Genomic DNA, 14,760 nt, shown 5'->3' on the forward strand with positions numbered 1-14,760 from the left:
CCACCTCTTTGCAAGCTTTTTCAATTTCAACCTCTTCCTCTTGGTAGCTTTCTTCTAATTCAATCTCTTCTTTATTGCTTACCATGGGCATGAGATGTTGTGCTTCTTCTTCTTGAAACTTCATCTCCTAATCAACCTCTTCCAATTCTTCAACCAGGATATGCCTTGGAGGTTGTACACTCTCCTCAGCATCAATTTCAATCGCCTTGGAAGGAGGCTCTATAACCTGACTTTCCCTTGGAGGTTCAGCATCTCCTAAGTCTGCAACCACTTTTTCCTTTTCAATAATTGCTGCTTTGTCCAGTTGTTTAAGTATAAAATCGTACTCCTCCTTGATGATTTCTTTTCTATGACAACTCTCTTCAACTACTCCTTCATCTGCAAAGGTCTCTTCTACCTTCACCTTTAGTGCCTCCTCTAGCTCCTTATGAAGTATGGATTTGCGAAGATGATTTCTTCTCTCTTGTTCCATGTCAATAGCATCATTGGGATCATGTTGCTCTTGGATTGATGGATGTGGGTGCTCTTCCATAGATGGTGGTGATGGGATGGAGAGATCATTTTGTTGTTGAAAAAGAAGTGCACTAAAGCTTGAGGGGTGATTGTTGAAGGTATTCGGTGGTCTAATTTGGGCGACGAGAGCTTGTATAGCAGAGTTTAGATCGGTAAGTGCTTTCTCCATGGAGGTTTGGGGTGGATAGGAGGGTTCATGGTAGGAAGGTGGTTCATCTTGATAATGACAAGGGGGTGGTGTATATTGAGGTGGTGGTTCATGAGAGTAATTATGTTAGAATGGGGGTGGTTCTATGTATGGTTCATTTGGCTCATAAGGTGGTTGGTATGGTGGATACGGGTTAGGGTCATATGGGCGTGTTTGGTGGTAAGGGGCTTGTGAGTATGGTGGTTCAAAGCTATGTTGAGGAGGGAGTTCATAGGCGTATGGTGGTGGTTGTTGATAATCAAAAGAGCACTCACCATAGCCATTGCCTTGATATGCATCACAGAATGGTTGTTGATAGTCCATTGGAGGTGGTTGTTTCCATAAGGGTTGATCAAATCCTTGTGGCTCCTCCCATTTTTGATTGTCCCAACCTTGATGTATGTTCTCATTGTAATCTCCTCTTCCTGCAACATAATTCTAACCAGACTCATAGCCAAAGGGGTGAGAGTTCATAGTAGTGAGAGAAAATGAAAACAAAAATTAATAAAAAAGAAATATTTACAATAACCAATAATAAGGCACACGTTTGCAATTTTCCAGCAACGGTGCCACTTTGACGATCGGATTTTCTATAGGTAAAGAAATTTAAAAAATATAATCGCATTGTAAGTATAGTTTCTAAACCAACAGAGAATCCTTTAGTACAAAAGTTTGGTTGTCACAAGTAGCAAAACCCAATAAATTTATAAACCGAAGAATTCAAACCTCGGGTCGTCTTCTCAAGGAATTGCAGGGAAGTATGATTTATTATTGGTTATGTAAAAAGATATATTTCCGGGCTTTTGAAATAGAGAACAAGTAATTTAAATAGCAAGAAAAATAAATTAATAATTACGAAAATCTCTTCGCAAGGTATGAGAACTGGAAGTCCTATCCTAGTTATCCTTATCAATTGTGATGAGAATTGGCTTTTGCTCCCACTTGGTCAACCTCTAACTATGAAGGTATGTTAAGTGGATAAATCAGTTTGATTCCTCAAGTCCTAGTCTTTCCCTTGGAAAGGCTAGAGTTAGTGGAATCCAAATTAATTAGCAAGGAATTCCAATTTTCAATCAATACCTCGAGTTTGATAACTCAAGCGTCACCAGTTACCTAACCAAAGCCAAAAGGAAAAATTCTAAATTAAATTGAAAACATAATAAATAGAATAAAGCAATCATAAATCTGAAATACCTCAAACTACGTTTAAACATAAATTCAATTCTAACATGAAAAAGTTCATAAATTAAATTAGGAAAATAAATAAAAGGAACATTGAACCTGGAAATTGAGAAGAAGAAATCTTAAATCCTTTAAGAGGAATCCTAATCCTAAATCCTAAGAGAGAGGAGATAACCTCTCTCTCTAAAAGCTACATCTAATCCTAAAATTATGAAGTATCAATGTTCAGTATCCCTTGAGTCTCTGCATGTTTCTTGGCTATATTCTGTGTTTCTGGACCGAAAACTGGGTCAAAACGCGGCCCAAAATTGTGCCCAGTGTTTCCTGAATTTTCTGCAGATCGCGCATGTCACGCGTACGCGTCGGTCACGCATACGCGTCATTTGACGATTTTTCTCTCCACGCGTGCACGTCAGACACGCGCTCGCGTCGTTTTCGTGAACTCCAATCCACACGTACGCGTCAAGCACGCGTACGCGTCGCTGTGATTTTGTCCAAATCGCGTGCACGCGTCAGCCATGCGTGCGCGTCGCTGTTCGCTGGTTGTCTCCTTTATTTCTTGTGCTCCTTCCCTTTTTGTAAGCTTCCTCTCCATTCTCTAAGTCATTCCTGTCTTATGAAGCCTGAAACACTTAACACACGGATCACGGCATCGAATGGTATAAAGGAGAATTAAAATACGTAATTAAAAGATCTCTAGAAAGCAAGTTTTCAACCATAGAACTAACTAGGAAGGAATTGTAAAATCATGCAAATCATATAAATAAGTGGGCAAGAATTTGATAAAAACCACTCAATTAAACACAATATAAACCATAAAATAGTGATTTATCAAAAAGTCTCGGAAAACTCATCTTTAGCAAACCACTTTGTAACTAGACATCTTCCCAGAAGCGAGTCCTCCTTCCATCACCCACCTCTATAGACAACCTAACAATCATCTTATCTCTCACATTACTATCCTTGAATTGTAACTGAAAGATATCCTTCCATGGACCCTCTCTACTAGGCAATATCTGAGCTAATAACATCACATTTGTGTTCCTAACCATGACATCAACCACCCCCAACCTACCCACTTTTATAGGAGCCTGAACCACTTCCCACTTAACTAGTGCAAAACCATTTCTACCTTCCTCCTTGCTCTATAGGAACTTTCTCTGCGACGAAATCAACTTTTCTGCCACTGCCTTCGGCATCTTATATAGACTCAAATAGTACACCGACAAGCTATTCAACACAGATTTAATAAGAACTAACTTATCCACTTTATTAAGCACTTTTGCCTTCCACAAGCTAAGCTTCTCCTCCACTTTATCAATTATCGATTTCCAAGTGCTGACCAACCTTGGGTTCGCTCCTAAAGAAATGACAGGATATTTGACTGGAAGGTTAGCCTCCTTACATCCCAATAAGTTGCATATGTTGTAAGTCCACTGCTGTTCACAATTGATTGGGATTAAACTAGATTTATCAAAATTAATACTTAACCCTGACATCACCTCAAAACACCTTAGCAACCTGGCATAGTTTCTGATGGTCTCCTCCTGCGGTGGATAGAACAATATATTGTCATCTGCAAACTGGAGATGAGACAACTCTATATTATCCTTACCAACCAGCAAAAGCAAAATACGTCTGTTCTTGGCTGCCTCCCCTACCATCCTATCCAGAACATCAACGACCAGAACAAACAAAAATGGAGACAGTGGATCACCTTGTCTCAAACCTCTCTCCATCTTAAAAGGTTTAGAGCTATACCAACACACTCCTTCACCCATTTCCTCCAACTCCAACTAAAGCCCATCTTCTGTAACACAATATCCACAAAGCTCCATTTTACTCGATCATAAGCCTTCTAAAAGTCTAATTTAATGATTGTCGCTTTCTTCTTTCTCATCTTTAACCATTACAATGTTTTGCATGAAATAAGTACCCCATCATATATTTTCCGACCCTTTACAAATGTGCTCTGAGTCTCCCCTACTAGACTTGGCATCACTGGTCTCATCCTTCTAACCATCACTTTAGAGATTACTTTATATACGCAACCTACCATGCTAATTGGCCTGAGGTCCTTAATCTCCTTGGCTCTAATGAACTTAGGTGCCAGGGCCACCTATGTAATATTGGAGTCAGAAGGTAACCTTGATGACCAAAAGAATTCTAATACGACTGTCATGAACTCTGCACTAATCTCATTGATACATGAATATTTTATACCCTTTTTGACACTATTTTCTAGTTGTTTTTAGTTAGATTTTATTTAATTTTACTTGATTTTAGTGTAAAAAATCACTTTTGAATACTACTTTGAGTTTTCTTGTTTTTTATGATTTTAGATGAAATTTAGAGCAGTTTGGCAGAGTTTGGAGCTGAATAGGAAAATGCTGTCAGCATCCCCCTAGGTGCTGAACGCCCACCCGGTGTTTCACGCCAGCAGGGGGACACATGCTAGCGACGTTGCACTCCCCCTGGCATTTAACATCCATCTCTAGAATTAAACGCCAACAGCAGCCCGTTTTATACCTCTTTGGACTTCTCAAGTGGATTTTGTACCTCTTAGCTTACTTTTATTTTCTTTTTGTAATTTTTAATTTAGGTTTAGAATTTATTATTTTATTTTATTTCCTTATCAAAATTAGGTTAATATTTAAAGAAAAAGATCACTTAGGTTTAGGATCTTCTTCCTCCCGCACTTTTTAGAATCCTGTTTTCTCTATAAGTTATAAGCAACTAAACCTCCTGGTTAAGGTTATGAGCTCTGTTTATTTTTATGGATTAAGATTATTATTCTTCTATTTTAATTTATGTTTAATTTAATTCTAAGCATGGTTTTTGTTCTTAATCTTATGAACTGGGTGGAACGAGAGTATGACCCCTTTTTACATAAGTTCTTGTGATTCTCGAGAGAGTTATCTCGCTTGAACTACAGCTTGAAAATATTCCTCTTAGACGGCTAATTACACAAATCGATGGGGATAAGCAACATCTATTTAGCCAGTTTGGGGTGATTAGGGCCTTCCCGGTATAAACTAGTTTTTCTGAACTTCACCCTTAAATCTGAGTCAAGTGACCACGAGAGTGGCGGTTGATGAAGGTTGAAGGAGGCTAAATCGCTAAGAGATTAGGGTTTAGACACTTATGGTTTGCCATAGAATGAATCATTCATTGTTAAAATAGTTGGTAAAACATTTTAATCCAGAAAAAGTAAACATCTCCGAGACCTTAACCGTTTCCTTACATTGTTTTCACACCAAACTGTTTATTGCTTTTCTTATTTATTTGCTTATTATTTTTATGCGTTTACAACAACAACAACTCTTTTTATTGTTTGCCTAACTAAGTCTAATAGGATAACCATTGCTTGCTCAGTCTGACAATCCTCATGAGATCGACCCTCACTCACTTGAGGTATTACTTGGATGACTCGGTGCACTTACTAGTTAAGATGTGGGAATCCAAAATCCCGCACCACTCATCCCAGCACTTTTTAATGAAATTCATGTTATACCCATCAATTCTTAGAGCCTTGGATGAGTCAAAATATCAAACCGCCTCTCTAACCCCCTCCATTGTCGGTATTTTCTCCAATGCTACAGACTCTTCTTCATCAATCCGATTTACCAGTCCGTCCCTAAATCCCACAACCGGCAATCTTTACTGATGATACAAATCCTTATAAAACTCTCTGATAGCAATCTTGATCCGAGCTTGGTTTCTTATCAACCTCCCATTAATTACCAATGCATCAATTCTATTGTTCTTCCTTCTTGCCGACGCCAAGTTATGGAAGTACCTAGTGTTTTTATCCATATCCTTTGCATGCCTGGAGCATGACATCTGCTTCCAATGTACTTCTTTTTTTCACATACCATCGCTTGTAACAGCTTACTAAAGCCTTCTTTCTAGCCTCTAATGTACCATCGTAAACTCCATTGCTAGCCATCTCATCTATCTTCCTAATCTCCTCCTCAAATCGTTGAATTTTCTTGTCCACGTTGCCAAAATTGTCCTTATGCCATCTCCCCAAAGGCAACGTTAGAGCATTCAGCTTATCCGTGAACTGCACCTCACCAAGATTCCTCCATTCCTCCCTGACCATTCTTAGAAAAACTTCATGTGTAAACCAAGAGTCTAAGATTCGAAAGATGTGAACCACCTCTAAATTTGAAATCCTTAACTATAATTAAGCAGTGATCTGACAAACCTCTCGGTCTGCCTTTTAATCGAATCTCTGGGAACTCCTCAATCAATTCTACACTCACTAGAACTCTATCAATATAACTGCAAGAGTGGCCTCTGAACCATGTAATTTTCGATCATTCAACGGTAAGTCCACTAACTGCATATCTTGAATCCAACTCTTAAATTCTTCTGCAGAGGCTATTAACCTGTCCTAATCTTTCCTCTCTTCAACCTGTATAACCTCATTAAAGTCACCCATGTAACATATCGGAGCTTGACATAAGCCAGCTATAAAGTCCAGTTTCTCCCACACAGCAAGTTTCTCCACTCTAGTATGAGCACCATATACTAAATAGAAAGCACAAGTGCATTCATTTTTTAGTAAGACTCCTTCAACACATAACCATCTTTCCCCCTTTGTAACAGTTATTCATTCTAAAAAGCATGTCATCCCATATTAACAACAAACCTTCGGACGTGCCTTCTAATCCTACGTACTCCCACCCCACAACATCGCTCCCCCAAATACATGCTAAGTCAAACTTATTCACAACTTGCATTTAGATTCAACAAAACCTAACATATTTAGTTTTTGCTTTTTTTTAGTTCTTTCACCATACTCAATTTTCCAACACTCTATAACCCCCTAACTTTCCAGGAGCTAAAAATCATTTTAAAATTTTGTTACACACCTTTTTGAAATTTTTGGGTCTGCATCTTCGTGCCTTTTCTTGCTGTTTTGCCAACCTCCTCTTTTTGAGCTAATGCTTCATTCTATTCTTGAAGAATTACCATGATATCATCTTCTTTGTTGTACTGCACTGCTCCTGATTCAACAGCCAATTTTCATGCCTTCCTATTTTCAAGCATCTGCTCTTCCCTTTCCAAAGCCTTTCTATCATAGATCCCTTTTTGCTCAGCACCAATATCCGCGCAACCCCAGTCTCACCACTACCATCATCAAGCCCCGCAACATTCAATGTCATACAGTCTTCTAGTTATCCTTCACCATCTTCAACAAACCCGACTCGGGAGCCCACAACATTTTTTCCAGCCACTAAACCACTCACCTCTGCATCTCCATCGAACCCATCGTCCCTGGAAGAACGGAGTCCAACCATCGCCGGCGATGAAATGTTGCTAGGTGAGGTCTCGGAATCCATAGTAAGGTATCTAGTTGGCTCAATCTCGCCCGCATGGTTCCCCGCTGCAAATCCTACGGCGCCGTCATCTCCACTACTCCGTCCTTGCTTGCCGGCTCGATGGTCTCCCTTGCTGCGTGAAATGGTCGTGCCATCAGAATCTGGGTTCTCCTCTTCGATTTGGTCTTGAGCAGCAGCGCACAACCCAGTTTTTGGAGAGCAGCCAACCCGATAGAGCACAACCCGACTCGGACTCCTTATCACCAGCCTACCTCCTGTTTTTCCATCAGCATGACATGGGCTTCTGTTTAATGAGAGGTGGCCCATTCTGTCTCCTTTAGCACAATTGGCACAGACTTTTGTAATGGGCCAACTAATGAGCCTATTTTGGTCAGATTTTTTGTTCCAAATACAACCTTTATTCAGCCCATTATTATCATTACCCTAACTAACCATTTTTTCTGATTCAACATCATTAACCAAATCATTATATCCCTTAAAATAAACACTTCCCTAAAAATCAACATCATTCATTACCCTTGGTGTTTGGATTTGAATTGAATTGCAATAACTCCATTCATTCAAAATGTTCTTAGGAATTACCATACCCTTATCAACTTCTTCCTCCCTTGGCACTGCCATCACCAACTCAACCACCGGATCTCTATTTACCACTGGCACTATCGAGCTCAAGCTGCTTTCACCCAAAATCTCATTAGCTTTTGGGGCCATGGTTTACCTACCTCCTCAAGCTTGCATTGCAATCCATAACTCTCATGACCAACCTCTTTAACTATGACATCGATTCCACTAGTACCAATTGTGATGTGAATCCACTCGTTGATTATGTCCATAATACATGTATCAATTTCCACCCATCCTACACTGAATGAGAGGCATGACTCAGTGGCTTTTTCACACCTAATAACTTCTTTCTAATGGCTTCATATCATCTTGAATGTCTCTTCTGACCACGTATGCAAAGGAACACCAAAACACTCTAGCCATACCCTTCGAGTTTCACTACGCTCCTCCTCATCTCATCTTTATACACTATGGAAAAATTGCAACAGATTGTTCATTTTAAACGTGAAGGCTTCTTCTGCACTGAATACACTATCAAAAGTCAAAAGTGCTTTGTATGCTCCTAGTTCTCGTACTTGCACAACTTGAGGCAAATTCTTTCCAATCATGGTCTTCAAAGAATTATAGTTAATAGCCTTTGTCATACCACCTATTAGACTCCTCTGTAACTAATCCAGATTCTCTTTTGCCACATGTACTTCCATCTTTTTCGTCCACCCATTACCGTGTGGGTCTTCTTTTATTTTCCCTCTTTTCTTGGTTCTTTCACATTTCTCTCTGAAAACCTTTGGCTCTCCTCATGTGGAGGTTGAAGCTTAACAGTATTCTAGATGTCATTTGCCTCATGATGTCTCTTCATATTCTTCACTTTATTCGTACGTTGATACCTAGCTTCTATTGAAACAACCTTGCCTCGTAATCTCATTCTATTCATTTCCGTAATAGCCTTCATAGCTCCACCCTTCGTTGTATACTGGATAAACGCAAAAATATATATTGTTCCATTTTTTTATTTTCATGATATATAGATATCATTTATACGTCCAGTCCAGTTGAACAAGTGGTACAGCTCCTTCTTTGATATATCTTCAAGAAGATGATATACAAAAATAGAGAACGACTCATTTTCCAGACGACAGTACTCTTCTGGATTCCAAACCCTAGTATCTCTACTAAATTGTCTAGTTCTAACCCACCCGATATTTTTTACCCTTTCTCTTGCTCTCATTCTCACTGTTTGATTTTTGCTCTTTTCGCATTGTGTATGTAGCAAGATATTATTCAATGATAAATTTTTAAATAAAATTTTAATATGTAACAAATTAATTTTTATTTTGACAGATTGAGAGATGCCATAAAAAATATATTCGTAGGCAGTTTGATTCGATGGGTAGATATATTATGTATAGAGAGAGAAATTAAAGAGAAAATCCAAAAAGAACTGAGTTTATATAAGAGTTATAAGCTCTTATGAATTATATATAGGCTAGGATAAAGAAGTTTTGGAAATGAATTAAAGTAAATAAAAAAAGATATAATATGATACGATGAAGTAAGATAATGATTGACGAAAATGAAAGAGTTTTACAAATTTAAAAGTAACTTTCGATCAGGGGCGCAGGTACATATAAGTAAAGGGGGGCAATGGCCCCCCCAAAATTTTAGTTTTTATTTAAAAAAAAAATAGTCTAGTCCCCCCTTTCTTTATTTCTCAGCCCCCTCTCCCTTTTAGTTTTTAATTTTTCCAGCCCCTCTTTTAATTCCTACAAAAAAAAACCCAGCCCAACCCCAATAGCCCATTCCCCATCCCCTTTTTTATTTCTCAGCATACAACCAGTCTCTCCATCCCTTTTTTTTTATTTTCCAGCGTAACCAGTCTCCCCCTCCCTCCCTTCCCGCCTTCACTTTCCAAAATTTCAAATAACAACTTTTCTTATTCTTCTTCTTCTTTATCTCTTTAATCTTCTTATCTTTTACTTCTTTTGACTCTTATTTTTTTGTTTTTTGCAGATTAAAAAAAATAGTAGTTCAACAAATAATTCTTCACTCTTCTTTCTAAAAAAAGGTTATATTTTTATTTTTTTTGTATATTTAGTTTTTTTTATTAGTTAACTATTTAATTACAATTTTATATTATTTATACTAGGATGTTAGTATTATTGTTCCAAATTTTAATATTTTATTTTAAATTGAAATATAATTTTTATATTTTATAAAGATTTAGACTGTAATTTACACTTTTTGCTAAATATATTTTTAATTATAGGAACTTATTTGGCCATTTGAATTATGAGTAAGTTCAAAACCATTGATACATTTTTTAAAAGAAAAGATCAAGATAATGAAGATGCTTCTACTATTACTACTCCAACACTTGAGGGGTCATCACATTTCATTACTTCAAGTTCTCCATTAAATAGCTTAAAGCGTCCACGACTTCTTCCAAATCAACTGGATGTTTTTCGTTTGGAAAGAGATCCTAGAATGCGACCAATAATTTGGAAGTTTCCTCCAAATAAAAGAGATGAAATCCGTCGGGCTTATATTAAAGTTCGGCCAAATCAACCAATTCTTGATAATTATCTATTTTCTGGTGATAAAAGTCATCGTCGTTTTCAAGCTTCATGGTTTAAATTGTTCCCATCTTGGTTAGAATATTCTATAGAAGATGATGCTATATATTGTTTTCCATGCTTTCTTTTTGCTAAGGAACCTTCAATCAATACGGGTTCAAATGCTTTTATTGAGAATGGTTTCAGGAATTGGAAGAAAGTAAATAGTGGAAAAGAATGTGCTCTTTTGAATCACATTGGCAAAGGTCCCAACTCATTTCATCATAAGGTGCTGAAATCATGTGATGATTTGATGAAACAATCACAACATATCGACAGACTTCTTCATAAGCAAACATCAGAAGAGATTGAAAAGAACCGAATTCGGCTAGGAGCATCTATAGATTGCATTAGATGATTGACATTTCAAGGTTGTGCATACAGATGACATGATGAAAGCCAAAGTTCAAGCAACAGAGGTAACTTTTTGGAAATATTAAAATTTTTGGAATTTTACAATGAAAGAGTGAAAAAGAAAATTTTGGAAAATGCTCCAAAAAATGCTAAGTATACTTCAAATGATGTCCAAAAAGAAATTCTACATATTCTTGCTACTAAGGTGAGAAATTCAATTAGAGAAGAGATTGGAGATGCCAAATTTTGTATTATTGTTGATGAAGCTAGAGATGAATTTAAAAAGGAGCAAATGGCCATTGTTTTGAGATTTGTTACTCTAGATGATTTTGTTAAAGAGAGATTATTTGATCTTGTGCATGTCACTGATACTTGTGCAACAACTTTAAAGAAAGAATTGATTTCTGTCCTTTCTCATTATAATCTCCAAGTTGAAAATATTAGGGGTCAAGGGTATGATGGTGCTAGCAACATGTAGGGTGAGTGGAATGGTTTGCAAGCTTTGTTTCTTAAAGATTCTCCACAAGCATACTATGTACATTGTTTTGCTCATAGGTTACAATTAGCATTGGTGGCAGCTTCAAGAGAGGTACTTCAAATTCATGAATTTTTTACTCAATTAAACTCTATTGTCACTATTGTTAGTGCTTCTTCAAAAAGACATGATCAATTACAAGAAGCCCAAGCAATTGAAAATGCAAACTTGGTTGCTCAAAATGAATTAGAAACAGGCAAAGGTGCGAATCAAATAAGCACTTTACAAAGAGTTGGGGATACTCGATGGAGCTCTCATTTTAATTCTATTTGCAGTTTGGTAAAAATGTTTACTGCTACCAACATTATTCTCAATAATATCATTGAAGATGGGACAACTTATGCACAAAGAGGTGAGGCTTATGGTGTTAGTAAAATATTATTGTCATTTGAATTTGTTTTCACTTTGCACTTGATGAAAGAGATTATGGGAATCACTAATGTTCTTTGTCAAGCACTGCAACAACAATCTCAATATATTCTTAATGCAATGCATATTGTTTCTACATCAAAGTTACTTCTTCAACAATTAAGAGATGGTGGATGGTGCAATTTTCTTGCAAATGTTAAAGATTTTTGTGAAAAGCATGAAATTGAAGTCCCTAATATGAGTGCACAATATGTTTTTGGAAGAGGTTGATCTCGTCAACCAAGTGTGACAGTTGAGCATCATTATCGAATAGATATATTTTTGGCAACAGTTGACTCTCAAATACAAGAGTTGAATAGTAGATTTAATGAGCAAACAATAGAGCTTTTGACTTTGAGTTGTGCTTTGGATCCTAAGGACAATTTCAAATAATTTAATATTGAAGAAATTAGCAAGTTAGCAGAGAAGTTTTATCCCCTTGACTTTCCTTCTAATGAGCTAAATATTTTGAAATCTCAGTTGCAACATTATCAGCATGATATACCAAATCATTTGAAAGGCATTGGTACACTTTTTGAATTGTGCAACAAGTTGCAAGAAACGGGAAAATCAAGAACTTATCACATGGTTGATAAATTAATACGTCTTGTTTTGACTTTATTAGTGTCTAACAGAAAGAGCTTTTTCAGCAATGAAAATTGTTAAGACAAGACTTTGAAGTAAGATGGTTGATGAATTTCTTGCAGACAATTTGGTCACTATATAGAAAAAGAATTAGCAGCTATTTTCGACACAAATTCAATTATAGATGATTTTGAAAATAGAAAAAAACGTCGAATAGCCTTTTCATGATACAAAACTGTAAGTGGTAATTTTTATATATTATTGTCTTACTTTGATTGAGATTATATATTTATTTTTTTAATTTTATCAATAAAAATAGTAATATAAAATATTTGTAGTAAATTATTAAACATCGTCCCCCTAAATAGTTAGCCTAGCTTTGTCCCTGCTTTTAACGAAGAAAATGACAAGAGATTCAATATGTATGAGATTAGTAAACCAATGATAAACGATAGCAATACATTTTAAATTTTAATTTAATACAAAAAAAGATATCTTCATTTATCCATTAATTTTTTTAATAAGATAAAATTTACTAAATTAAACTTCGTTTACATTGGTTCAGTTTAATTTGATTTTGATTAAAAACGCAACTGTATATATTCTGAATCAAATCAATATCACCAGTTTGATTTAATTTGGAAAATTGCTTTGAACTAAAATAAACAAATTTAAATAAATTTGAATTGAATAAGTTATTGAGTAATGTTATACATCTAAATCTTTTTATGAACTAAGTTTAATCAAATTAAACAATAAAATTTAGAGTAATACTATTTATAATTGATTTTTGTTAATGTTAGACCAATTTAATTAGACTTAATTAATAAATACACTTTGGTTTTATTTTTTTATTTTGACTTTTATAAATATAACACAAAATCTTGTTCTCTATTTTCTCCGTGTCTGTTTGAAGGTAAGTTTTCAATCTGGCAATCTCTACTTCTCTTTAATTTCAGGATTTTCTAGGATATAGTTTTTCTTTTCAATCTTTTTTCAATTTTGTAGAAAAATAAAGGTCAAATTAGAATAATTAATATTTTATATTTTCAATGTTTTGTCATCTAGAAATGTTATATGAATGCACAAGAAATTAGCTACTGAAAGAATTAAATATTTTGTGTAGACTAATCAAGCTTTTTGTTGTAGAGTAATTAAATTTTTCTTACCAAAATAATTAAATAATTTATGAACATAAAAAATTCAAAAATACTTAATAAATACAAAAATTAGCCAACACGTATTTATGTTTATTTATAAAATTTGATGGGGCTACAAGGCTAATTATTGAGAATGATGTTTGACCATTTTTTTTCACCTCTCATATATATTCTTTTAATGGTATAAAAGAAAAATCTTTTATCTTTTTCTAATGTTTATCAATCATTTTTAATACGACAAAATAGAAAATTTTCAAAAGAGGCGTGTATACACAAAAGTGATTCATATAGCATTTCTCTTTATTCTTATTTTATGGTATTTATATAATATGATTGTTTTGATTCACCTTTAAAACAGAAAATATTAAAAATAAAAATAAAACATAAAAAGTCGAACTAAATAAATTATATTTTGACACAAAGGAAATAGTATTTTTTAAAAATATATTTTATTATTTAGGTTTAATTACTTTATACATCTTTATAATCTTAACAAAATGTTAATTAGATTATTATAATTTAAAATTTTACACTGATATTTAGATAAAAAATTTTGTTATTTTTGGTAAAACGAAAAAAGACAAAACATCCAGGAAGCAAAAACAAAAATTAAACAAAAATAAATACCACTAAACTACTTGACAGCCAAGTTGCAGAAATTTTCTTTTTTTTTTCGGTCTGGGCCAAAGGCCTGGAAGAAAACCCAGTTTGGAGAGGTCCGCCCCGATTTCACAACAGAAGCTGAAGCCGTGCTCTAATTGAAGAAAAAGAAAACTGCTGAACTTGCCATGTTCTCCATTGCATGGCATATGGCGCCACTTTCATGACCTGTGGGAGCTAGAGGTGGTTCTGTTGGGCTTCGTTGCTTTGTGCTATGGAGCTGTGATGAGCGGATAATTTATACGCTTTTTGGCATTGTTTTTAGATAGTTTTTAGTAAGTTCAAGCTACTTTTAGGGATGTTTTCATTAGTTTTTATGCTAAATTCACATTTCTGGACTTTACTATGAGTTTGTGTGTTTTTCTGTGATTTCAGGTAATTTCTGGCTAAAATTGAGGGACTTGAGCAAAACTCTGAAAAAGGCTGACAAAAGGACTGCTAATGCTGTTGGAATCTGACCTCCCTGCACTCGAAATGGATTTTCTAGAGCTACAAAACTCCAAATGGCGCGCTCTCAACGGCGTTGGAAAGTAGACATCCAGAGTTTTCCAGCAATATATAATAGTTCATACTTTATTTGGGAATTGACGACGTAAAGTGGCGTTGAACGCCAAGTACATGCTGCTGTCTGGAGTTAAACGCCAGAAAC

The sequence above is a fragment of the Arachis duranensis genome, chromosome 2 (genome assembly GCF_000817695.3).
Source record: "Arachis duranensis cultivar V14167 chromosome 2, aradu.V14167.gnm2.J7QH, whole genome shotgun sequence".
Classification (NCBI taxonomy): domain Eukaryota; kingdom Viridiplantae; phylum Streptophyta; class Magnoliopsida; order Fabales; family Fabaceae; genus Arachis; species Arachis duranensis.